Source organism: Poecile atricapillus, chromosome 1 (genome assembly GCF_030490865.1).
Source record: "Poecile atricapillus isolate bPoeAtr1 chromosome 1, bPoeAtr1.hap1, whole genome shotgun sequence".
Taxonomy (NCBI): domain Eukaryota; kingdom Metazoa; phylum Chordata; class Aves; order Passeriformes; family Paridae; genus Poecile; species Poecile atricapillus.
The window spans coordinates 96,663,841-96,682,464 of record NC_081249.1 but is presented as its reverse complement, the minus strand read 5'-3'; the positions used below and the strand labels follow the sequence as shown (position 1 = coordinate 96,682,464).

Here is an 18,624-nt window from a genome sequence, read left to right as displayed (position 1 = left end):
GTTAGGCTGTTAGATAAAGCAAGAAGAAATTTTTTCCCAAAGGAAATGTTTGAAAGAAAATCAGAAAGTGGCTTTGAATCGATATAACTTCCTCAGTCAATCCTGCAATAAATCCAAACCAAGGAAGATAACTGCAGCAAAGTGAGTGAAAATTAAGTCTCTTAAGAGCTGAAAAGCTACACAACACTTGAGCATTGCAAGAAAAAGATTGACCAAATGTTTCAATTATGAATAACAATAATTTTTAAAAATCACTACGCTGCTGAGCAAGCCTATCAGTTTCCAGCTCCTGGTTTCCCACTCTGGGCTTTGTTCTGGGTCTGCACCCCAACCATCTCAGCGTTTATTACTGAGGCAAGTACCTGTGTAACCTGCAGATCTCAGGATTCAACAAACTAAGGGCATGGAGGGGAGGTGCCACTGTCACAAGAGTCCTGCCACACAAGACTGAGGCAGAGAGAAACCGTCATAAAGAGACCAAACACTTGACCAGACTTCATGAGGTATCAGTGGTGTCAAGGACTCATTTCTCCCACACCTCTTGACAATTCGATTGCACGAGACATAACTTAGCTTGAAGAAGGTTGTGCAAAGTTACACCATCAACTCTCTCTCCCTGCACCCCAGAGAACTTTTCCTCAGGGGGAAAGTAATCATTCTCTACAGCTACCTGAAAGGAGGCTGTAGTGAGGTGGCTGTTTGTCTCTCCTTCCAGGTGACAGGATGTGAGAAAATGGCCACAGGCTGTACCTCAAGGGAAGGTTTAGATCAGATACATGGAAAGTTTTCTTCTCTGAAAGGGTGGACAGATGCTGGAATCAGCTGCCCATGGAAGTGATAGAACTGTCATCCCTAGAAGTGTTCAAAAGGCTTGTGGATGTTGCATCTGAAGATTTGGCTTAGTGGTGAACACTACTGTGTCAGGTTAGCAGTTAGTGTAACCTTGAGGGTCTTCTCCAACCTCAGATTCTCTAGGCACTCATTCGAGGGCAAAAATTGCATGCAGTATTGTTAGGATACTGGTTGGTAGAGAGAATGAAGTTCAGCATCCAATTCACAGGGAGAGCTGACATGTGTAGTGCAAGCCTGTCAGCAAGATTTTTTTTCTTTTCCCAAAGGAGACAGATTAACCAAATGGAGGGGGAAGAAAAAAGCAGTGGGAGGAACACACACCATCACAAATTACTTTCCTTTTATTTAATTTAGGTTCCCTTTCTGTTTCTTAAAGGGGTACTTCTTCTGGCTAAACAGATGCATCAGATCTTGCCTAAGGTTCTCTTTAAGATTGTCAAGGAGCACAATTATGGCACGTACAGGAAGGATACTTCATTAAGAACAAAGGGAAAGAAAACAAAAAAAAAGACATCACAATTTCCTTCTGACAATAAAGGAAATGCTTTGGTGTGCCTTACAGCACCAAAAGATAGGTACATCCCCTACAGACAGGTACAAACCCTAGCAGTTTTTATTCTCTCTACTTCTGTCTCGGACCAGAAACGTTCTAAGTTACCATAGAATTCAAGTCTTCAAACGGTCACTGATTTATCCTTTCTTCAAGTTGAGTCTTATTTTTACTTGACTTATAATGTGTTCTTTTTCTTCTAAAAAAGTGCAGTTAAAAAAAAAAAAAACCACTCAGTTTTCAGAACATGCTTTCCTCTCCAAAGAAGTCTGGTTTTAAACTCTACAGAACTGGCTACATAAGAACTATGTCTCCTTAAAACCAGTATGTCTGAAAGAAGGTAAAAAAGAGAGCCAAAGTACCTCTTCAAAAAAACACATCAATAAACATTTTACTGCCAGCCAAAGGAAAGCTCCATCCATGAAAGCAACAAACAAATTTCACATACAGCCACAACTCAGCAGTTGTTCCTAGGTTTTGCTAAATGACATTCTCTATCCTGCTGCAGCCACCACATAGGATACATCACCAAGAGATCAATATGGTCTTTCATCCCAGCATATCTATACTAATACAGGTCTTGAAAATAGTGGATGTACTAAGTGAATTCTATAATGATGGATAACACTGTAACCTTCACCACACACCTCAGGCCTCACACATCACTTTCACCACCCAACACCAACACTTACTCCACAGGATCAGCAAATATACACCAAATGCAACATGAGATCAAATATGATAGCCCTTCTACCTCCAGAAGGCAAACATTTCTACAGGTGTAGCTCCACTTCAGAATTAAAAATCAGGCCAGAGAGATGGAAGAAAGTAAATTCCACAGCTTTGAGGTTTGTGAAGGATCTACTGGTCCATTTTAAAATAGTCTACAGGAAAATAAAAAACTAAAGGACAAAATAAAGAAAGTTCAGAGAGTCTTCTCCAGGGTGGTGGAGAACCAGGCTGATATACCCAAAAGCCTGCCCATTCCTTAGGAATGTCTCAAATCATGCTTTTAAATGCTGTCATGTCTCCATAGCAGCCACTCTCTTTCTGGCCCTGGAGAAGTAAATCTTTAAGGAAAGAGGCAAGCATATTTGTATTAAACCAGGTAAGTTCTCTCAATGACAAGTGTGTTGCCTGAGATACAGCATGTAAGCAGACATCCCTACACCTTCATTGTCAAAATGCTGTTTGGAAAGAAAAGAGCAAATTACTTGGAAAGAGGCCTGAAAGAGCAAGCTGACTGCCTAAAAGGCAGAGCACTGCAGGAAAAGAAGGGAATAATGCTTTGTGGGATGATATCATCCCCTACACTTCCCATGCAAGAGTACACTTATTTCACAGTCAGTAAATTCCCCACCAATGACAAAAATCTGGAATATTCAAAAGAGAAAATAGAAGAAACCATGTAATTTTAGGAGAAGACAAACAAGTGCCTGAACCACATCATCTGCTCAAGAGGAAATCAAACCCCACAATCAAGCACCCTCATGCAGTAACCCTGGCAGAGGATGTACATTGTAAGCTCTGTACAGCCTCCCAAGCCAGTGAAATGTTTGACAGGAGAATACAAGTTGGCAGCATTGCTTAATCTGCATTTTCAAGGGCAGAGCTGAAATTGCAGTTGTACACAGTGCAAACACAGATCACTGAAGGGAATTCTTCTATACCTTCTCCTGAAGGAGGACAGCCAATCATCTTCCCTTTCCAAGCACAGCTCTTTACATCTACCCATGCTCCCTGGGACACATGAGAGTAGAAAGTGGTTAAATAAACAGCTCTGCTCCTCTTATTGTCTTAACACAATATCAATAAGGGCAATCTGGAGAAGAATTATATTCTTTGGAGTCCTTTTTGCATCAAACCAGGTTAATAAAGAAGTAGAACCTAAACCTGTCTCTGTTCCATGGGAGCATATTTCCACAATTATCAGTACTGGTCAGTCCTAAAGAAGACAGTCATATCTTTTGGAAAAGCATGACCTGTTTCTTAATGTCCTATTTCTATACCTAATGTCTGGCTGCTCAGTTCAGCTGTTATGAAGTAGCAGCAACTATTGCACAGGCAAAACCAAAGTATCTTGATTCCCTGCAGTTCTGGAAAACATTTCCATCAATACATGAAAAGAATTACTCCAGGAGAGATGTTTCACAAAAACAGAACAGTAGGGAAATGCTGCCAAAAGGTAATGTTCAGAGGCCCCAGCTACCCAGCATTAATAGCCTGATTTTCAGAGCTGTTGAGCCCTTTTTTTCCTCCCAAGAAAATTTTGAGCACTAATTTCTTCTGGGGGGGGGGAAAAGCAGATAAATTCCAAAGTAAGTGAAAATTCCAGTTAGTCCTTCAAGAACCAGCCCTGGTGCCTGGGGAAGGGTAGCTGCATATCCTGCTGTGGCAGCTTGAAAGAGTGACACCACCCAAGCATTTAGAGCAGAGGTAACACCTGCTTTACTCTCTGCAACAGCCTTGCAGTATTTGTAACTAACAGGATGAGATTTTTCCTCCCCTTTGGAAAAAGGTCAGATGTAATCCATTAAGACTGATGATCTTATTGTTCACACAGAACAGAATGAAGTGAAGGCATAGTTAGGAAAGAGGTAACTAAGGCAAGGTACACTAAAGACCTCTACATCTGTGGATACCAAGTATAAAATCAACATTATTTTCAGCCCCCAAATAAAGAACTATGGAGCAGGTAGGGGCACATCATGAAGAGAAACTCAGAGGTAGGAGTTGCAAAGGTGTTTTTTGAAATAACATGAAGTTATGTTCCTTGCCACAGAACATTATGGATATATTTCCACTAGCCAGAAAAAGCATGGACACAAATAATACAAATACAAATGCTAGCAATACAAATCACCTCTTGTTGGCTCAGGATGCCCCCATGTTCCCAGTTCCTCTGCCTGGGAAGAGAATTCTAGGAAAATATACTTAATCCCAGGCCTGCTCCCATACCTTCTGTTAGACCTTACTGACCCTCATCAGAGAGAGGACCCTAACTTAAATGGGCTTGGATGTGACAAGACCATTCTCAGGAGAACACAGGCTATTCTAGGACACAGGTCTGGACTATCTACAGGATGCAGATATGGTACAGCGAAGCAGGCACAGAGTCAAAGCCCCCGGCTCTGTCTAACAGAGCATCCAGTACTGGTGAAGAACAAGAAGCATTATCAAAGAGATTAATATTCAGCTAGTAACAAGGGGAGCTGAATTACCAACTGTAAAACAACATCTCATCTATTTTTAATATTAGCACTCCTCTTAGCAGTATGAAACAGGGAAAAAGAAAGGAAATAGAAAGGAAAAATAGGGAGGAATATCTTCTCTGTTAACCTCTTCATATCTCCAAACTAGATAGTAAATGGCAAAAGAAGCATGAACCAATTACAGGAGTGTCACAGAGATGTTTTAAAGGTTAGGTCAAAAAAAAAATCCTGACATCAAAAGAAATGTGGAATTATAAAAAAAATCCAATATTGTTTGGATAGTTCCTCAAAACTCAAAAAAAAAAAACTCCTATAGAATATCTTTAACAATTTTTGCTTGCATGTAAAAGCATTGAATCTATTCATTCATTTTTGAAACATACCACCAATTATATATTGGCCAAGTATCTAATCATTGAAAGAGTGACAAGTCCAAAATGATAAAGAACATTGCTACTGTTGTTATAATGATCTATTCTTGCTGCTTCTCACATTTTTCTCTTTCTTCACATAGTGATGATACAGATGAAACAGGCCACTATTGTAAATCATGCAGCTACAAAACACATTCCCTCTCCCACCCCGGTTATTTAAGCTTTTCTATTCAAGGTCTAATGCAAACAGAAAAAAAAAAAAATAAAATTGGTAAGATCCTATTGTTAACTCTTAGTACAATGAGCTTGTTACAAAGAAAGTACAGTCTTCAAATGTGAATATTCAAAGCTAGGCACTTAAGTCCATAAATGCCATTCAAACACAAGTGTCAGTATTCGAAGTGTAGTCTCTCTTCTTTACTCAAGTGTCCTTTGAAAGCAGCTTCTGCTCTTATACAGAGGAAATGTCTGAAGTGATGACCTCAATATCTGCTGTCTCCTCATCAACACACCTTACCTCTTTTCCTTGTCTGCTGTGTTTTGTTTTTTTCCCAATGAATTAGTATTTTATTATTAAATAATGATGAAGACCTTGATCACTTTCTAAAAATTGTCTGTCAAGTGCATGCAACTGGCAGGCAACAAGAGCAACTTGGTGACTCAGAGCATAAATCAGTTTTTCTGGATAATGTGAAGCCAGAGAAAATGTGGGTTTCATACTTTCATGATCTAATTGCTGTTGCCTGCAGTAGAAGAACGGACTTAATTGTCCACATCTTTTCCACGTATACTCCTGTGCTCTGAACTTAGCATGTAGGTGACCAGATTCACTGTGGAACCATAGAAATTCAGAAAGCTTATCCTAACCCTGCTTCCTTTGAAAACTTTATTAATGGGTTTTCATAGGGTAGCTACATTTTGGATATTTGTCTTGTTTTTGCAAGCACAAGTAGCTCATACAAAGCCTGAATGGTGAATAGTGTGTTATTCCCTGAATTTTCAGAATAACTCAGCTAAGGATAAAATAAGGCTCAAGTTGTCAAAGTTTTAACTTGCTACTCTTCAGCTTATGCAATCATCACACTTTAAGGAAAAGAAGCTATCACAAACAGATGTACCTGATGCTGCTACCACTATGGCAGGGTAGTTAAAACCAACTGATTTTTCAAGTTCATGTAAATATACATACATACATATGTATTTAAACACACATAGGACAGTCAAACACTTCCAAAAAAAAAAAAAAAAAAAAGCTTTTCCTTAAACCATAATATCACCACCAAAAGAGGGTAAAAGTATTATACAAAATAAAAATTATAAGTCTAGCACAGATCTATTGCTTAAGCCATTAAAAAAGAAATCAATTAGCAATTAACTGTACAGACTTTGACCACAGCAGTTGTCAATGCTGTTTTTTCTCCTTCAAAGAAAAACACACTCCAAATACCCCACCTTCTGTATCTTCCTTTTGTCTTTTACAGGGTTTTGTGAGAAGAGCATGTAGACTCAAGTCAGCTCAACCCAGTGTCTTCTGCCCACCTGCAGAAACATCAGAACTTTAGGAGCCTTAGGAACTGAGCTGACAAGTAGGGATGCTTCTGCAGTACTACTCTTCCTTTCTGCTCCACAGAGACCTTATGGGCTGCCCAGGATTTTTGCATTTAAAAATCCCTGAACAGACTTTCCTTCTCAAACTGATCCAACCACTCCTGTGACCGTGCAAATTGTGGCACCAGCTGGAGCACTCTAAGTGTGTGCTGTGCGAGGATGTGCCTCATATTTGGTTTGGTCTACCACCAGTGAATTACATTTGTTGCCCTGTTGAGAGACACTGAGCAATCACTCCTCATTCACCATTTCTGTGACTCTTATACCTTCCACAGTCACATCAGAGTTTGTTTTGCATGTAACACCTAATTTCTACCCTTTAGTTCCACAGCAGCAATGGTGCAAGAGCCTGTGCTTGCCAGGAACACTGCTTAGCATCAGAGGCAAAGGCTGTGCTGGCAACAGCAGGAAGGACACTACCCATGGATGGCTCCTAGCTGTGAAGTGGGACACACATGGAAAATTCATGCATGGTCTAAGATCAAGGTCTTTAAATTCAGGCAGACCTTATGTGTCACCTGCAGTGACCTTTCCTACAGCAAAATGCATTAAGATTGGGTTTAAATGCTATTTTTAAAATAAATTATTTTTATTAGGTTTGACCATTTGCTCTTAATCTTTCTACATTGATATTACTGCCTTGTTCTCTTCAGGACTCCACAGTACCTGTCTACAGAGAATGAGAAAAATAAGGAGACTAAAGTATATTTCTGTAGCTTTTCCTTTTTGCTGGTAGTGAAATTTTACACATCCCTTGATGAAATGCAAGGTCACTCTAAGTGATATCTACTGTGATTTTCAGAGGAGAATCAACAGTTCCTAGGACACTAGTGCTCTTCAGCCCCTCTCACTCCTGCTGGACAAAGAACAGAAGAGGAGGTGGCATAAAAACCCCTGTATAATAGGTATTATTCAGAAACAAATCTTTTCATCCTCTGCTTTTAAAAATAGGAGTTAAATATGTGGGACATCCATCAACAATTTCACTGGAGATAAATCAGTTTTTCTTCCACTTCTTCTGGAAGAAAATTTACTAAGAGCTGGTTTTCTTTCCTCCTTACACTGATGTACCCTTTGACCACACAGAGAGCCAAAAAAGTCCCTATAACTATGTCAGCATCACAGCTCATTTTCAAGTTACAGAGAGGGCCTAGATGACAAAGGCAAATAAAACCCCATACTACTAAAGAAGTTTTAACTGAAAACATCCTGGAGTGTAATTTAATGCAGCATGAAGGGATGGTACATATTTAGCTGTGGTAACAGTGGTTTTCCCCCTCTACTCTGCCCCTTTTCCCAGCACTAACTTGGTTTACCCCCCTTTACCTCCTCAGATCACTGGAGTAATTTTGGGTTCTTCTTAAAAGGCCTTGAGGCTGTGAGCAAACAGGATGGGCTTGATCATCATTGATCATTTAAATCAGGCAGCTAAGTAGAGCCAGCTGGGGCTGGAACCAACCAGAGAGGAAGACTATGCTTAACCAGTGCCACAGCAGCACAATTTCCCTTCTGAAGGCATCCATCACTCCCTTCCCCTTATTTAACAGAAGGCCTGTCATCTGGAATGCTGCTGAATTGTGTCTGGCAGAAAATAAAGAGAAGAAAAAGCTAACATTTTGTGTTTGTGCAAGTGCTTCTGCCAGCATTTGGACCATTGCCAGCCTATTCAGTGCAAGCTTGCAGAGGGTTATGATGCTGTCTGGGCATTTGATGAAAACTGTAGAACCTCAGAACAGAGGCTTTTAGGTGTGAATGGTGTGTGCTGCATTGTAATGCAGAGTTGTACTGACATTTGGAGCAGAAAACTGAAATTTCTCAGAATTTGCTTCTCTTTTCCCTCTCCACCTAAACAGGGATCTTCTGATGTCCCATTAATATTCTATTCTTTGAAAAATTACTTATGTAAGGAAGATGAATGTTACAAATTCACTCCTCTGTAATAGCTACTCTCTCGCTTTGAGGGGAAAAAAAGTCCAGTCTAGAAGAAAGTCATCTCATTCTTTTTTAAATTTTGTGTTAGAATATATAGGCAGCATTATCATTTGAACTATACCTACAACGCATGAGAAATTTCTAAAACCCTCACAGATGTAAATGTTTTTTCCCTTCTTCAGATGTTATAAATAGAAAATAATTCTCTCTTCTGCTATTCCTAGCATAAAGCCTTTGAGAGCTAGTGTCAGATGGAAAGAACTGCAAACCAGCCCCAGACAAAACACACAGCAGCTACCAACTGCCTAAGGAGACTGATAATATGAGGCTTTACACTTCACAGTCCCTCAGGTGTGAACCTGCCCTCAGTGTGTGATACACTTCAATGAAACAGAAGAGTTGCAACACGTTTCAACATGGGGGAAAAGATAGAAAAGAAAACAGTTGATCTGCACAGAAGTAACAGCTACAAAGCCTGCATAGCTGGACAGAGTCAATGTCAGACTTTAAATGTTTAATTCAAAGAATTGAAAGATAACATTTTGGCTTCAAATAAGTATTCATCTTTACAACCCAAAGTATATTTTACAGTAAAGGATTAGAGGTGTACACAGGAAGAAAGCCTGTGTAAGGTGTGAATTGGTAGGACCAGGCAATAGGAGGGCAAAGTGCCGAAGTAAAAATTTGTAAGGAGATATGAAATCCCAGGATCCCAGGCTGATTTAGGTTCAGAAGCATTAAAAAAAAACCCAAAGGAAATGTGTTAGAAGAGGCACCAGACATGTAGCAGACAATCTTGGACTGAATATTCATATGTTTAGGAGACAGAAGAAAAATTGGCACACTGTACCACAGATATTCCAGACCAAAGTATTAAGGGAAGAAACAAGGGAAATATAAACCACTACTGCTCACTCACTCACATATTCCAACCTCTAATTGGAATTAGAGGAATCTCTAATTCATATGTACTTTTAATTAAAGTCATGGTAAAGGTGCTGTAAAACAAGGAGTTCCTGTACAGCACCACAGTGTAGACCTCACTTGTTGGGGAATCTGGGAGTAAAATATTTTGTCATTTGAACTTCCAGGAGGTTATTTTCACTTGCACTAGGTGCCCAAAAGAGATGTACCATTACAGAGTCTCCTTGTGATTAAAATTGAATAGCTGGAGATCAAGAGAGCTTTGATGTCATATCTAATTACATGCAGTAATTACAAAAGAAAACAGCAGCAATTATCTCACAGTATGACAGATACACTGAACACTTTAGTGTGGGGTGCTAAGTTTAATTTTCACCAGTACTGTAGCTTGTGGCCACTGGTGCCTACTTAAGTCACCAAATGAAGTTTAACATCACTGACCTAGATCTCAGTGTTAGGAAAGGATTTACAAATTAAAACTAGAATCTAGCAGACTTGCCTAACAGGCAGGAGAGATCAATGTTGACCAGAGCACGATCTCAGCTGTCAAATGTGCACACCTAGAGCTGTCAGGAAGGGTACCTGTGGCAGTGCCCAACCAGAACATGAACTATACACATACTAAAGCAACTGTAAACAGAGAGGACAAGCATCATTTGGGGGTTCAAGATTCCTGTGTTTCAGACTGAAAGAGAACATTAGTGCAAGCTACACAAGATCAAGTGTTTCAAAATCATAAAAACAAGAGAAATAATTATGATAAAATCTCTGTGAGAAAATAGGAAGAGACTAAGCAATTGCAAAATGTACAGATAATTCAAGTGCAGTTGAAGACCATTCTAAAGTGATTAGACTGGAAGTCAATACTTCTGAGACAAAGTAATTTTAGAGGTGATGAAAAACATTTCTTGCTGCACTGTAGAGCTGTTTCCATCAACACCTAGATGTGGTCAAGAAGTGTTACAGCATTTACATATATCACCATTTTGTAAATACCACTAATCTAAAAATGACAGAGATATCCTTTCATTCAAAAATTAGATGATGCAGAGAATTTAACCAACCAGAAATATCTCAATCAAAAAAATAAAGTTCTGAAAACGCTCCCTCATTAAAACATTCCTAGTATAAATAAAATTTCCATCTCACATCCAGGAAATTGTCATTGTTTAGCCACACAAGTATCTCAACAGTTTAGAAATTTGGACAGGGTGATGTTGCACTAGATATTTTTATTTATCTTTTAAGAGAGTTCAAGTCAAAACAGATTGGACAGATCCAAATCTGGGTTTTAAGTGTAATTATTTTTAAAATAAACAATTTGCTCCAACTCAGGACAGGAAAAACCCCAAATATCCATAGTTAACACAGTGAAATCAGAACAATTCTCTACTGCAAATGAAGATACCCATCTCCACTGACTGAAATATATGTATTATTATTTGTTCATATGTCAAGGTCCTCCTGTGTGGCATTGTGGCTTCAAAGAGGATTTAGAGCATGAAGCTTTGGACAGCATTTTCTCTCCAGAAAACTCAGAAGGAAACTCCATTAGGTAGGTACAAGAGGCTGGGATATCACCTGTAGAAACTTAATGACATGAGAATTTTTTCTGGGAGTCTGAAGAGTTGTGTCTGAACAGAATTTTACACCTTCCCTCTTTTGAGATTTCCTGAGTTTATACGTTTCTGATCTTTAATGACTCTTCTGGTACAAGTCAAGTGCAGGAGACCATTATACAACACTGGAAAAGAGAAGGAAAAGTCCATGAGGCTTCTGGTTGATCTCTCTGTCCATTTAGGACACCATAGCCTCCACCCCAAATCAGTAACCAGGGAGAGCTATTTTCCATCATGCCCCCACTTAGATGAGCTAAAGTACAGCCAGAGTTTTATCTGCAGTGAGTGAAAGAACAGTAAGAATGGTTGAATCTATTCTGGACTCCCACCACCTCCTATTGACCTTCCCTTCCTTACTGATCACTATAATCATGTTATTTTCCTCAAATTTTTTACCAGCTGGCAATCAATGACCCAAATCTCCAATCAGTTTTGCTTTTGATTGTGAAGGAGGAAACAAAAGGTCAGCTGTAGCCAGAACACAGAACTGGCCCAGAGGAGAGGCAAAGTCTCATTCTACAAAGCCCATCCTTGTATTTTGTATAAGCCTCACCAGACCTCTGACAAAACTCAGGTGCCATTTTTTCCCTTGCAGACCCATAACATTTGTCAAAGAGTAAAATGGATTCTGTCCAGCATCTAGCATTAACAAGATCGCTAGGTATGACAAGAAATAACTGGAGAATAATTTTTATCTGTGATTTACACAACAATATAACTTTACTTTTTAGGATCAGGTGACACTAGCATGGTGGGAGGAGGGAAAAAATATACATCATGTGAGCTAGGAACATAATCTGAGATCTGAAGAGAACAATATGTTGGGGTTCTCTAGTTATTCATCTTTGCAGTCTCACTTTTTCATCATTAAAAAAATTAAACTTCAAACCAGTCAGCCTACCTTCAGCTGCTTGTTCCCGTAATAGCTATCCAAAAAGGAACAAAATAAGATGAGAAGGTAAATACAGGCAGAGGAATCTCTTTCTTGTCCTCGTTGCACACAAAATGCCAGAATTACTGTACCCCAGATTCATTCCCTAAGAAAAAATTACTTTCCAAAGTACTCTTGAAAGAAGACTCTGGTCCATATATCCACCAAAATATAACAAAAACATATTCTGTGTCTACTGCCTCAATATCAGTTCCTTAGAGCCTCAGCTGCTTAAAAGAAAACCTACCCTTTATATTTCTGGCAGAGTTGTTGCAAACCTATCAGTTAGAGAACAAAGCTGGAGAAGAACTGAAGTATATACACATGAAATGAGAAAATCCAATTTCCTCGTTAAAACTAATATTAGGCAGAAAATTCCACTTTTAAAAGTCCTATAACCCTAAGGAAATCTCAGCATGCTTTTGGTCTAGAAGAAATAAATTCATACTTTGAACAAATTCCAATGACTAATATTTTTTTTAACTCATCACCAGATGAGTTACTTTCTTTACTGGTTCACCTACCAGTAGAAGGTGAGTAGATGAGCCCAAAAGGTTGCTGTTGTACAGCTAGAATACAGTAATGCAGCCACCTTTCCTTTTAGAGGGATGGATTTTTTGATGCGCTTCTCTGTTGATCTCAAGAGCATTATCTGTTTAGGATAGGTATTTTCCCTTTCTTTACAGATGGGTAAAGACTGAAAAGAGAATTGAAGGGCTAGACAAGAAGTCAAAAGCAGAACTGAGAACCTGTCTTCTGTCTTCTGTTTTTTAATTATTTCTCAGGTAGATGCTGGTCCTCACTTCCTTGGTTTTGCTGAAGTTCAATATTTTGTTGGAAAATACACAATTGTATTTGTTTCATTTTATTCTGTTTTTCAATTTTCATATATGAGGGTAAAACCAGAAAAGTCATTCTTAAGTGGAAGGCAGGAAGATTTTCTTCTTAAAAACATTTTTAATAATTTGAGAGCAGAGTTCATCACCAAAAAGATGTTCTTATTGAAAATCATAATACCACACATGAAGAAGCTAGAGGAACTTCACAGTGTGTGTGACCATTGCCTGTGCCTTTCCTGTGTGCCTCAAATAAATTGCTTCTTAAACCATATTTTCTTCAGCTCTCCCACCCAGGCTTCACGTGAAGTCTTCACTAAGCCAACACAAGAAATTCAAAGCCAGCTCTAGCCAAAAAGAAAATAGATTTCAAACACAACTGAGAAGATGACATGGACACCTGACACTTTTACTTTGGACTGACCAGACATTTGAATATTCTGTGGCTGAAGAGAAAAGCCACAAAAACTCCAATGTCCTTTTTTTCTATGCCAAATTTTGGACCCTCAGGGGAATCCCCTGCTGTTCTTTGCAGACTGAACAAGTTCTCAGCAATACAGTCCAAGAGAGAAACTGTAGCCAAAGGGCTTTTCTTGGTAAGCACTGCTTCAAGCATCAGATGCTCATTTCTTAAAACTAACCCACCTTGACAGTTGTCCCACACCACAACAGCGTGAGCTGCCCCGTCTAGCTCAGTGCCAGAGCAGCTTTCTGTGAAATGTGCCACGAGGGTTTGTCAGGTGTGTGGAGTGACATACCAGAGACGTGCTGTCCTGCTTTGCCCTCTTGCTCTCCGCTTTCAGGATTGCTTCAGAAGAATGTGTACGAGGAAAGAGTATGAGCTCCTGGCTACCACCAGGGACAGTTGATGTCAGGACCCTGGAATTTTATCTTCACCTTTCTTGCCCGCTCTGGTTTAGGTTTAAGCCCAGAAAAAGTCAGAATTTCTGCCCCTGAAAGCATTAAGAAGACAAGTGAGAAGCTGCTTTAGTCTGCATCTCGTGTAGCATTTTAACTATTTAATAGAAAATCAGATTATTTCCTTCTAAAATTTGTGATGGATATTAGCCAACTATGATTCAGTTAGCCTTAGAAAGAAAGTAGAACAACTGTACTGCCTGTTCAGCATCATGAGCCTTCCAAATATTAGGGCCCACCATTTTCTGTCCCCCTTGAAGCAGCGCAGTTCTTCCACTCAAGCCTGAGCATATCAAACTGCAGACTTGCTCCATTGCTCTTCATTGTTCCTCACATTGTTAATGACAAAAATGACATAGCAAAATGCATCCATGTTATTTGTCTTTAAAAATTCTATTCCTCTTCATCTGCAAAAATAAAAAAAAAAAAACAAAACATACCCAGACTTCAACATGCTTTCTTTTAAACTCTGAGAGAATATTGCCAAAGGTTATGTTATGTCCAGCTTACTTCCCCTGTGAAATAGTGACTAGATACTGATTAAACTGAACACTTGCCTCTCACCACACAGCGTTGGTGTACAGCTATAGCTGCTCCTGGTTATCTCGTAAGAGAAGTTGATTTATTCTTTTTAAAACAAGTACAAACTCACACCTGAAGCCAGATGTTTTCACTGTTGGCTTTCACCTGTTTGTATATGGCACAGATTAAAGTGAAAAATTGGTGGTCTCCACATGGCCCTGTTATACTATGGGCATTGATGGTGAATTCCTGCACAGTGAAAAAATGACTGTTTAGCAATTTAGAATTAATAACTATACAGGCAGGCATTAGTTCAAAACTGTGGCACAAATTGCTACATACTTTGTTTAAAAAGTTACTTAATCCTTCTACAGACTATGTCAAGAGCAAAGATTTGATTCTTATTCAAGTCCAGTCCATTACACTTTCTCTGGCTTTAACACGTTACTCAGATTTACTTATATTTCATTTTAGCAATTACTTTCTAAGAAATACCAATTTGAAGATATTTCTTCAGCTTCAGCAGTAAATATAGGTACTCTGCTTTGATGTGAACTGCAAGATAAAAAAGCAGGGTCCTTATTATTTGAGTAGCAAAGAAACTGGAAGGCAGTGTCTTTGTCATGCTGTCCCCTTTCTTGAATAACCCTTATTTCTGAGACACTGGAGGACCCAAACAGGGGGCTGGTTGTTGGGCTTTTCCTTACAGCTCCTGGCTGCTTTTTGCCAGATCCCAGGCTCACAGAGCTGGGCTGCCAGTGCCCATTCAGTCACATTCTTGGCTGCTGGCTCCTTCCCATGCCTGTTTCTATGGCACTTCCTCATCCCTCTCCCACCTGCATCTCTGCTCATAACAACACTAAATGAGAACCTTTGTTTGGGCTCGGGACAGGATCACGCTTTTTGATAGAGCTGCTCTTTTCTTTCATTTTTTTTTATTTTCTCCTAACATATGGAAAGTAAACACTACACTCCTCAGCTTTAAGCAAAGGTTAAGCTTCATCTATAATAGCATTAATACTTACAACTTTGTTGCACACAAATCAATCTAAAGAGCAGCTCCTTCTACCACATCCTGCCTTTGATTTAAAAAATTATCTTTCTGGATTGCATTTGTGCATTGCTGTATTGATATAACCGATCAATCCTTGCCACTCAGATTCTCAGTATAATTAAGATCCTCAAAAGAAAGCTGAATGAATAAAGAGTCCCAATGGCAAAACACTTAGATATTCTAGCAAAAAACACAATATAAGAAATTATAAAACTAACCTGTGATGTGGCTGGACAAGAAAATGCTTCAGAACATCACTGAGTGAATGAATACTCATCTACTGAATTATATGCTCTGTGAACCCACTTTCTTGCCACCTTCAAATATTTGGAGTTAAGAGCCCTGTTGGTAGTATTTCATGCAAAGACAAATGTAGACATCACAGTGAAGAACATGAAACTAAATAGTTGACTTGGTCTCTGTAACTCTAGACAGAGTTACAGAATAGCTAATACTTAGCTAATAGCTAATAATAAGTCTAAAAATAGCTTATACTCAGAAACGGTGACTGAAGAGGTTGGACTGGACTGATCAGAAGGTTCCCCCTCAGTTGCCATCATTTAGCATTGCCATAGGCAACAAGAGGTTCATCCTCCCCATCACTGCCTGCTGTGGACAGAGGAGCTGTGCTTCACCCCACACATTTTTTAAGCACACAGCAGCTGAGACCCATTTTGGCCTTGATGTGCAATCCAGTAACAGGTTAAACAAAACACCAAACAGTAACCCCAGAATATGCCCCAGCATCTGCCACTGCAGAGCATCAGAATGGAAATTCCTGGGCCATCCTCACGAGAGCATTATTCCATTAGATGGGCTTGTTTGTTTAAACTCTTTTTATTCTTCAACTAGCTTTGAGGTTGAGCAACAGGCTCTGGAATGACTCCCCTAGGGACAATGGCTGACCCTCACAATCTGACAACCATCTGCTGAAACTAAATTTAGGGAAAATATGTCCTGCCTGGCAAAGAACCACACAGAATTTAAGCAATTCAAACCAAACTGAAAAAGTGGCCAAGGAGCCATTGCATTACCTTGGTTTTATAGCAAGGACTTTGCAATACAGCATCATAGCTGTAATAAAAATCTGATTCCTTATGTGGGAAACGTAAAACAAAGCAATAGTATTTCCAGATTTTTAATATTTTTTTTTTTTCCTGAAGCAGAACACCATGGTTTTTCTCCTTTCAGTTCATTTTAAATGGATGTCATTATACATAGTCAAGTCCTGGCCACCATAACTAGACCCAAAGGAATTGAGGAAGATCATTGAGTGGAGTGGCAAGACAGAAGGTCATCAAACCAGAGCTATATTACTCTCCCGTGACATCTGATGGAGCCATGACAGCAGTCTGGATGCTAGATAACATGAATATTCATCTTTATGATTTACAAGTTACATTGTGACTTTGAAGTGACACTTCTAATGTGCCCTTGTGGTACTTTAGTAACATTGTGGGGAATGAGTAATGTCAGAACTCTGACATGAAGTATTACCCACAACAACAACATTATTATTATTATTATTATTATTATTATTATTATTATTATTATTATTATTATTATTATTATTATTATTATTGTGTTGCTGTTGTTATCATTATTATTACTACCATTATTATCATTATCTCTTATTTTGAATCAGCCCCTGCAGTTGGAAGAATATGTAAGCAACAGGCCTGAATAATAAAGGGACACATTAGCAGATTTGTAAAAGAAGTCAATAGCATGCTGTTACCTCAAAATATTTTTCCCAAAGAAGCAGTGACCTGCATGTATGCAGCTCTGATAACAAAATCAGTGGTTTCTACAATGAAAACATTTCCACCACAAAGTTTCCCTCCTCTGGAGGAGTCTCATTTCAATATAGAGGCATATAGGACCAAAATAAGAACTGTCTTGAGTTTCAAGTTTCTTAGCGAGAAAACTTACAGAGGCAGGTTGAGCTGGCAGAGGTCCATCCTGGCCACTCCTGCAGGTGTAGTGATCCATTAGAATACCTGTTTGGCATGGAATTTTTCCTTTAATAGCACACCCATAAAAATTAAGACTCGCATTACAGTGTGTCTGTCAAGTTTGGATACTTTCTATATGGAGTTCAGAACATTCTATGAAAAATGGGCTGCCAAGGGAGATCTGCTCGTCTTCTTGCTTCAAAGTAAGAAAAACAATAAAACCCCACTCTCTTCAGTATCTTCCAGGCCCTGACAGAGAGCTATCGAAAAGTCACACTAATACAATGAGCTGAAGACCTGATATTTTAGTTCCCTGGGCCTATTCACATGACGGGGAGACAATCTGAATTCCTACAACCTTTCTTTTGGCCTTACGCTAATTAACAGAACCACTTGAGCAAAGTGCTCCGGGGCAAAACACGGACTGCTTTGGTGAGGAGCCACGGAGAGATTGAACACATCCCTCCGGGCACTTCCTCCACATACTACTTTCCTTTCCCCGTAGCTTTTCGGCTGATTCGCTTCCCCTCCCCACCCGTCCCTGCCTTCTCCCGTCAGTGGGTGCCCTGTTCCATTGGCTGCCCTGTTCCCACGGGGCCGCTGGGGCGCCGGAGCCGACGGACCGCCCGATCCGGGCAACGGGGCGGACAAAAGCTCTGGCCCGTACGGGGATCGAACCCGCGACCTTGGCGTTATTAGCACCACGCTCTAACCAACTGAGCTAACCGGCCCACCCACACACTACCCTGCGGGCAGCGTGTCCAGCCCGTGTGGAAGCGGAGCCGCCGCCGTCACTGTCCCGGCTCCCGCGGGGCCAGCCTGCCTGGGGCTGCCTGTCCTTCCCGAACCCTTCGTGCTCCTCACACACGCACCCTGCGCTGTTCCCGGGGCAAGGACACGCACACGCGCTTTCCCCAGCGGGAACAGGGAGGAGACAGCTCGCGGTGAAGCCCTGCAGGCTCCGACTTTGGTCTTCCGGGCCCGCGGAAGGGATGAGTTACTCACAATCCTTTTTAAGCCCTATTTTGTCTTCCACAGCCAAAGATTTCAGTTTTACCATGTTCATTTTCCTGGCTTAGACTTATAAAAAAACCAAGCTTTTCAAATGCTTGGTCTTCTTGGCAGAACTCATTATAGAGGAAAAAAACATGGCATATCTGTATCTCAGCCTGGGACGAGACTGACTAGGGATCACTGGGATGACAGCACACTGATTTTTCTAGTCCACACTCATCTTTGTGGTCAGTGCTCCCACTCCTAGCTCTTTTTAACTCATTTACACTGTCAGTTCTCCTTTATTGCTGTTAGCCCATCTGCTTGCCAGCACTTTCCTCAAA

The 18,624-nt window shown here is 40.0% G+C and overlaps 1 non-coding gene across 1 annotated transcript; it reads right to left on the bottom strand.

The window, feature by feature from the left end:
* Positions 1–17,944: 17,944 nt before the first annotated feature.
* TRNAI-AAU (transfer RNA isoleucine (anticodon AAU)) lies at positions 17,945–18,018 on the bottom strand. The gene has a single exon. It is a non-coding gene; the product is annotated as a tRNA-Ile (tRNA).
* Between the last annotated feature and the right edge of the window lie 606 nt (positions 18,019–18,624).